This window comes from Oncorhynchus masou, chromosome 14 (assembly GCF_036934945.1).
Source record: "Oncorhynchus masou masou isolate Uvic2021 chromosome 14, UVic_Omas_1.1, whole genome shotgun sequence".
Lineage (NCBI taxonomy): Eukaryota > Metazoa > Chordata > Actinopteri > Salmoniformes > Salmonidae > Oncorhynchus > Oncorhynchus masou.
In genome coordinates this window covers 4,718,323-4,727,637 of record NC_088225.1, presented here as the reverse complement: position 1 = coordinate 4,727,637, position 9,315 = coordinate 4,718,323, and the positions used below count along the sequence as shown (strand labels likewise).

General features: G+C 43.8%; 1 protein-coding gene across 2 annotated transcripts in view; it reads left to right on the top strand.

The window, feature by feature from the left end:
* The first annotated feature begins 3,424 nt into the window (after positions 1-3,424).
* Positions 3,425-9,315, top strand: part of LOC135553998 (gap junction gamma-1 protein-like) — a 47,562-nt gene continuing 41,671 nt past the window's right edge. The window contains exon 1 of one of the 2 annotated variants that reach the window (XM_064985988.1): positions 3,425-3,564. The gene's annotated coding sequence lies outside the window, so the exon portion shown is untranslated. Of the gene's footprint in view, positions 3,565-3,986; positions 4,713-9,315 lie in introns of those variants that run through there. The other variant, XM_064985987.1, reaches the window with a different exon arrangement.

Genomic DNA, 9,315 nt, shown 5'->3' with positions numbered 1-9,315 from the left:
GACAATTTCCATGATTTCCATTTAGAAATAATTGGGTGTTTGGATCAGCAATTTCATTTTAATCTATCAAATAAAGCTGATAGCTTTTTGTAGCCTTCCTCTAAACCATAATGTTGAACAATCTTTGTTTTCAGGTCATTTGAGAGTTGTTTTGAGGCCCCCGTGTTGCCACTCTTCAGAGGAGAGTCAAAGAGAACAACAACTTGCAATTGGCCACCTTAAATACCTTTTCTCATGATTGGATGCACTTGTCTATGAAGTTCAAGGCTTAATGAGCTCACCAAACCAATTGTGTGTTCCAATTAATCAGTGCTAAGTAGTTACAGGTATTCAAATCAACAGAATGACAAGGGTGCCCACATTTTTGCATAGCCTATTTTTCACATCTGATTTAATTTCATACAACTTAATATTGCTACACTAGAAATCTTTGTCTGGACAATACCCCCAGTACTCAGCTTTTATTAGAAAATGAATGGCATGCAACTGTGATCATTTTCTGTGACAACAGAGTACATTATTATGCAGCCTCAGAGGGGTGCCCAAACTTTTTCATACGACTGTATGAAGTCAATGATTCCCAATGCTTTTCCCACTGTGACCCAACTAAAGTCTGAGTGCACAAGGAATTGACTCTGAGGTACAACATTTGGCAAAGACTCATGACATATAACCAGTCTATGAGTAAGGAAGCAGGGCTTGTTTCAGTACACTTGGCTAATAATGGATTATTCCATTGTTTTGATGACGAGGTGTGTGGTTAACTCTGTCACACCTCGAGAGCTCTGACATCTCAGCTGTATGTCCATCACGATGGACACGGGGACGCAGGGTGGGGACTGGACCTGGAGGGTTATGAAAAGGTATTGGGTAGCTTTGACATTTTGACTGAAAGGCAATCGTGAGAACTCTATGGGTTTGGTTTTCATTCGCCCAGACATCGGTACATTGAGATATGGATATTAAGATCTCTTCAGTGTGTATAGTCATGTAAAACACTAAATGTATCCCGGTCCCACACACTGTTGAATGTTCCGGCAGGTTATTAAAAGGTCAATGCAGCCATTTTTTTAAATCTAAGATATCAAATCATTTCTGGGTAAGGATTAAGTGATGGTGTTACATTTTAAAATGGTAAAAAACAAATAAGCAAATAGCTTATTAACAAAGAGAAATTTCTCAAGCAAGAATTTTGTTAGGACTGTCTTGGAGGGGAACATTTTTAACTAGCTGTTATTGGCAGAGAGGTTTGTACCCTCCTCTTACTAATTGGCCTATTAACTAATTTGCTAATGTCACCTGGCAGGTCAGATTTCCATCCCACCAAAACAGGCTGAAATTTCAGCAGTTCCTTTCAAACAGCTCTTGCACTAAAAGGGCATTATCATAATTTTCACAATTTCACAGTATTATTCCAAACTCATAGTGTGGAAATAGATATAAAACACAGGGAAATCAAGTTTTTGACTGCACTGGGCCTTTAAATGCAACATTTATAAATGTTTTACTTTTTGTATCTTGCACATGTAGACCGTCCAATGTCATCAGTGTTGTCAGTGTCAAACACGATATATACAAGAGTCTGTTGCTACATCACCAAGTCCCCTCCCCTCCTTCGATGGCATTTGTTGTGACAGTGTATATGATCAAATCCCTCTTCCACACTGTTGGTATGTACTGTGCAGTGTGTGAATGTGTCTTTTAACCCTCTGCAGTGGTCCTATCTCTCTCCCTACCCCGTGCTGGCTGGCGTGAGTTGTGATCGTACGTGGCCCTGGGCAGCGGGACCGATGGCAGTGGTTCCTGCCAGTCTGAATGCACGTCCCCTGAGCGCTCGCTGCAATCTGTGGACTCTGCTAAGTATAGACGAGAGACACTAGAGACTGCTCTCTGCTACGGCCTGGCTGAGGGCACCCTCCTCAGCAAGGCCTTCCCTCTCTCCTCTCATCCACCCTCATCTCTCTTTTCATCCTCCTTTACATCTGCTCGATCCCTCCGCTTTTCCTCTCCTCTCGTCTTTCATCTCCTCGGTCTGTCTTCTCCACCTCCTGGTTCTGTCATCTGCCTCTCTCTCTTTCTGTCTCACCTCTCCCTCTCCTCTACATCACAAGCAGTCACATACATTCCTCTCACATCCGCCCCTCAGTAGAAAACATATGTCTACTGTGGTAAGAAATGTAATAATAATATATATTGTTTCCATTAGTTTGTTAGTGTGACCAACCACAGTATCCGTAGACTGAGCAGTGACTGGTGGCTAAATGCTAAATCTATTTCTCCCGTTATCAGCAGATGACTAGAGAGTGGTAGACAGTAGGTGGCTTGATGACAGAGCTGTATGTATACATACAGGTTATTTCCTAATCCTTTAATGGGGTGAAAGGTTTGTGGCTGCCCTGACCTCCCCTCCATCCTTCCCTTCCTGAATAGTCGCACATGTTCCAGAGACACACGGGGGGGCGCCATTGCTGTCTGGCCGGCCGGTCCGTGGCAAGTGGTGGTCCGGCAAGGTCGGAATACTGAACAAACAAAGGGAAAAGAAAAAAAACGCATGACTGTGTGACTCCCTCACCCCTAGGGCACCTGAAGGACCCAAAACACTGAATCATCATCCTCCGATGATGAGAGATCACGGGATCTGTAGAGGTCATGCCACACTGCAGAACACAGACAGCTAGGCAGGGAGAGTTGGGCTGGGCATGGCTGCACAGACACATGCCTGCCCGACAAAGCGAGACAGAGGAGGTGGAGTACATTGGAACCACATTGAAGAATTAGGCCTCAAACTTAACTAGCCTGGTTTCAATTAGCCATGTGTTCCCTGGCTTGAGGCTTCACACAAAGGCAGGTCAACACCAGACCCCACCTCTCTCAGTACTGAGCAGTTAGTTAGGGAACGGGATGGATGGATGGATGGATGGAGTTGCTTTGTTCCTTTCCAGCATGGAGCAGGAGTGAAAATGTTAACGTTCTTTCCAGGGAATCAAGAATGGAAGATTTGACTCCATGGGATCATGATATGGAAGATTTGACTCCATGGGATCATGATATAGAAGGGACTCTTTGGAACTTAATCTTCCCCTTGGTGCACTGTTGTCTTGGTCCTGGCAGTGGAGACTGTCAATTACACACTGCATGATGGCTCATCCAACAGAGTGAAGTCATCAAAGTCGTATTGGGATCCCAACTTTCCTCTCTCCTCGGGCTCTTGGTGTTGAGCAACTGAACAGAACTAACGAGTGTAAACCTGGCATCAGCCTCTTCCCTGGGCGCCCTCACAGGCAGAGCCCAGACCCAACCAATCCTGTCAAACCTGTCCTGATTTGACAGGCGCTATCACTATGGAGAGAGGATGAGAGACTGCCACTGGTCACAGCGGGAACCCGGTTCCGTTGTCACTCTCCGTTTCATTGCCCCAAGGTTATGTCAAAAAGGACCTGCATTGTTCTACTGTTGGAACTTTCCGTGTCTCTTCGCGCGCTTCTCAGTGATGGAAGTAGAAAACGTGTCAGCGCAACAGCTCCTTTCATAAGAAACGTAAATCTTACATCAGGCATTTTTAGGGTAAGTACAGTCAATTCGATTTTTAATTGGCCATTGAGGCAATGTTAACATTCTATGAGTTAATAGGGAATTAGATGGGGATTAGGTTACTCTAACATAAAATCTAACAGTTTATTTGGAGAAGAAATAGCCTACAGGTTATGACAATATTGTTCACCTTATTTTTTGCACTTCTATTTCTGCAGACACTTCAAGGTAAGGTAACTAAGTTTTACACAATTTAGTTTGTTCAATTGAAATGTTCCCTCCCCCAGATATAGCTGATGTTTAAATAGTTAATGCGAAGGAATTGGCTCCACAATGTGCGGCGATGTTGTGTATGATGTGTTCCAAAATGTGTAAAATCCAAGATGTGTAAACTGACGGGCACGCGCACTGTGAAAGATGCGCAACATCCCACGGTTCTTTCGCATCATATCGACATCACTGCACTTCTGACAGAAAATCGAGCTGTCACTCTCCGTTGTCGTCGTATCTTCAACCAAAACGTGTCACCTCGAAGTCTAGTCAGCGACTATGCCATGCCAAATGGTAAAAAAACGCTCGCCTGCCATAATAAATACGTGAGGAGAAGTCACTGTCGGAATGAGGTGGATTAGACCAGCTGAAATCACTTGCACAAAACATCAACTCTGGTTTTCCGACGATGAACCGATCCATGAAGGAACAATAAGATGAACGATTCATGGCTTTGTTCGAAATTTAGTATTGCGGCAAGCCAATTCAGCGACAGACATGAACAAAATAACGATTGCTCTCAATAATTTGTCTGGGAAGATGATGCTACGGTTCCACATGCAAAGAAGCCCTTAGACCCGACAATAATAGACTACCAAAATGACAAGACTGTTCTGGAATGCGCTCGTTGGGATTTTGGCATGCTTTTTACGCAGCAGAGAACTTCGCTTTAATCGACGTACTTGTATCACGAGATAATACTAGTTATCCTAGAAACATGGACAAAGAATGCACAAGCTTTCCCTGATGTGATGACATACTATTCAAGTTCTCTTGAGAATTGGAGCCAACAATATCAACACCGACATATTCAATTTTGGACTGTGTGTAAAGCCAGAACCGACAACTAATTTCACGGGAACACCGTATCTACTATATATATTAAAGCATCTTCACAGACTCGCATAGCGGTAAGAATTTCTACCCTATTCAATAATGATACTGCACTTTATTTGCCTATTCATTGTCTGCACGAGGTTGTGTTCCGTATTGCGTGTTGCGTGTTGGTTAGCCTTGGGTAACTAATGCGCCTTTGCAACAATGGCAAATCGAACGCACATTTTTGCATGGTCTGTTTTTTTCATAATTTGTGATATACATTTTGCGTTACCTGTTTCACCGCTATATTGCCTACAGGCATATTGTACCTTAATATCACCAGAAGGGCAACTCTCAGCAGACCAGACCGACATGCACATGTGATTGACGTCGCGCAATCCGCCTCTCCAATCTATTGTGTGCGTGCAATCCGTTTGTCCATCTCAAATGAATAGTCTATCACCGGTTAATTGTATATATGGTTATTTAAAACAAGTGTATTGGTTTACAATAAGCGCCTCATTAGCCTATCCTTTGTTACAGAATATTGACAGTTGTCATGTTTGTGATTTTTTTTTAGTACGCATTAATTTAAATTTATATATCCTTTAGGAACTAGTGCTTGGCAACTCCATAGATTCATTAACGATAATGTGCAGTGCGCATAATGAATGGGATTAGCAAGCGTTCCATGAGCCACAGTCGATGAGTTGGGGACAATAGGCTCAGGAGCGTTAGCTGCTATTAAGTATTTACTACGGTGTACCTTTGCACAATAAGACAATTACACAAAGGAAATGTAGTTGTCAAGATATGCATATCCCTTTTTTATTCGTTTGGAAATGTTGTTGGGCTATTCAGAATATCTTAATTATGTGTTTTTGTCTCATGCGAATATGGTCATATTAAACATGATTTATCCTTTACTTTGTTATGACGTTAGTATTATATAACAATTCAATTATTATACGTTTTTATCAAAGGAGCAAAAGTGAGTCGTAGACAGTGGAAGAAAGCTATACCCTGAGTTTCAGAAATGGCCCTCCTCCCCATAGCCAGCTGTTCTGTTTCTCTCCAATTCTGTGGGTGTTACTTTATTAGCCACCTGATTCTCTAATCCATGCAAGTGTTCATTTTGAACAACTTCCCTCTTCCAGCATGTATTTAATGTATCTGTAACTGGTTCAGTCAGAGGCACTCCCATCACTTACTATGGTTAACCCCAGACACAGCCTGGATATTCCATTCTTATGTTACTGTAATTAGTTCCTGTTCCATTAATCTGTGTGCACTTTAAATATACACTGAACAAAAATATAAACGCAACACGTGAAGTGTTGGTCCCATATTTCATGAGCTGAAATAAAAGATCCCAGAAATGTTCCATACGCACAAAAAGCTTATTTCTCTCAAATGTTGTCCAACTGTTAATGAGCATTTCTCCTTTGCCAAGAAGCTGATTAAACAGCATGATCATTACACAGGTGCACCTTGTGCTGGGAACAATTAAAAGGCCACTCTAAAATGTGCAGTTTTGTCACACAACACAATGCCACGGATGTATCACGTTTTGAGGGTGCGTGCAATTGGCATGCTGAATGTCAACCAAAGCTGTTGCCAGATAATGTAATGTTAATTTCTCTACCATAAGCCCCCTCCAACGTTGTTTTATAGAATTTGGTAGTACTTTCCAACCGGCCTCACAACCGCAGACCACGTGCATGGTGTTGTGTGGGGGCGAGAGGTTTGCTGACGAAAACGTTCTGAACAGAGTGCCCCAAGCTACAGACAATAAACACGATTGCATTTTATCAATGGTAATTTGAATGCACATACAAGATCCTGAGGCCCATGTTCATGCCATTCATCCCCTGCCATCGCCTCATGTTTCAGCATGATAATGCACAGCCCTATGTCGCAAGGATCTATCTGTACACAATACCTGGAAGCTGAAAATGCCCCAGTTCTTCCATGGATTGCATACTCACCAGACATGTCACCCGTTAAGCATGTTTGGAGTGCTCTGGATCGACGTGTATGACAGAGCTTTCCAGTTCCCGCCAGTATCCAGCAACTTCACACAGCCGTTGAAGAGGAGTGGGACAACATTCCACCGACCACAATCAACAGCCTCATCAACTCTATGAGAAAGAGATGTATCGCATGAGGCAAATGGTGGTCACACCTGATACTGACTGGTTTTCTTATCCAGTCCCATACTTTTAAAAAGGTATTGTATCTGTGACCAGTCATGTGAAATCCATAGATTAGGGCCTAACTCATTTATTTCAATTGACTGATTTCCTTATATGAACTGTAACTCAGTAAAATCTTTGAAATTGTTGCGTTCTATATTTTGTTTCAGTATACATCCGGATTCTGTGTAGTATCTAACACTGACAGACTGCGATTGACTTCAATGTGTTACATTGACTTTGCACCAAGCTGCAGGAACACAATACAATGTCTGTCGGCAAAATGCAGATACATTGTACATAGCCCAGCACCAACAGAAAAAGCTCTAGTCATGAATCCTACGTATTGGTTGGTATTAAATATGGATGATATGTATTTATTCTTCGTCTCCTCTTTGGTGAGATGACCATTGAGTCATCACCTCATTCACCCCGTTTTCCCAATATCTTCCTGTCCTCCTCTCTGCTTTTAGATTTACGTGGTGTGTCTTGGCCTTTCTCTTCATTTCCATGGGACTGTGGTACACATATTTTTTTTAGGCAGTCTATCTCTGTCCCCCTCAAAAATCCCCGGACCAGCCCCCTTAATCCTGAGCTCTCATTTTAGTCCCTGGAGAGTGTGTGGGAGACCCGGCCAGTGTAGGGAGGGGGGGGGGGGTCAGCCTCTCTGGCCCCAGTGCCGAGAGAGGGATGAGTAGCAGATTCTGAGCAGCAGAAAAATGAACACCACCCCCCACCATCAGTTCTTTATCATCATGACTGATGTGCTCTTCTAATATTTCCATTCAAAACACACAAATTGCTCTCTGTTGAATCATCTGTTGGCAGAAACCACTGGGCCAGACTTCTACTGTAGAGAATAAAAAGAATGGATAAATGGATGGAATAAATCATGGATATTAGAGTCTGCTAGGTGGTAGAAGAGAGGGGTTCATCTCCCCTTGAGTAATAGCGTAGAATGTAAAAAAAAAAAAAAAAAAGCGTAGCTGTTGTAAAATAGTAAGCTAATCATGGACCTAAAAAATGGTCCACAACGAATGAATGATGGTGTACGCCGACGGATGAATGATGGTGTACGCCGACGGATGAATGATGGTGTACGCCGACGGATGAATGATGGTGTACGCTGACGGATGCATGATGGTGTACGCTGACGGATGAATGATGGTGTACGCTGACGGAGGCATGATGGTGTACGCTGACGGAGGCATGATGGTGTACGCCGACGGAGGCATGATGGTGTACGCCGACGGATGAATGATGGTGTACGCCGACGGATGAATGATGGTGTACGCCGACGGAAGAATGATGGTGTACGCCGACGGATGAATGATGGTGTACGCCGACGGATGAATGATGGTGTACGCCGACGGATGAATGATGGTGTACGCCGACGGATGAATGATGGTGTACGCCGACGGATGAATGATGGTGTACGCCGACGGATGAATGATGGTGTACGCCGACGGATGCATGATGGTGTACGCTGACGGATGAATGATGGTGTACGCTGACGGAGGCATGATGGTGTACGCTGACGGAGGCATGATGGTGTACGCCGACGGATGAATGATGGTGTACGGCGACGGATGAATGATGGTGTACGCCGACGGAAGAATGATGGTGTACGCCGACGGATGAATGATGGTGTACGCCGACGGATGAATGATGGTGTACGCCGACGGATGAATGATGGTGTACGCCGACGGATGAATGATGGTGTACGCCGACGGATGAATGATGGTGTACGCCGACGGATGAATGATGGTGTACGCCGACGGATGAATGATGGTGTACGCCGACGGATGAATGATGGTGTACGCCGACGGATGAATGATGGTGTACGCCGACGGAAGAATGATGGTGTACGCCGACGGATGAATGATGGTGTACGCCGACTGATGAATGATGGTGTACGCCGACGGATGAATGATGGTGTACGCCGACTGATGAATGATGGTGTACGCCGACGGATGAATGATGGTGTACGCCGACGGATGAATGATGGTGTACGCCGACGGACTCCATCTTGCAAAATACTGTATGTCCTGGAAATGTCGTGTGCTCTTTCAGAAAAGGATTTGAAATCCACCTTCTTTGAATCGAGAATGTCATTGCAGTGGGTTCCTCAGTCTCAGTCCAATGTTCTAGCTGCATGGCACAAGAGCTGAAAGGCCTAGGCATTATGTGCATATCCAGTTGAGCTGATGTAAACACACCTCAGATTTAACCCTGGTCACACAGCACACAGACAGAGAAGACTGAGGCTCTGTGTCTGAACTGCAAATGCTTTAGATTCCCTCCATTTTCCTCTTGGCACGTGCTTTTAGACTTGTCAACAAAAAAAACGGAGAATAATCTCGAAGTAGAATAAAGAGGCCTTTTTCATCAAATACTGTAAATGGTTGTTGTAAATTGGGCTTGTTGTGTGGAACTAACAGTCTTGGTCTGGTATGCAGTTTTGGCCAAATTTGAATAACATATGTTATTTTTTTGGTGG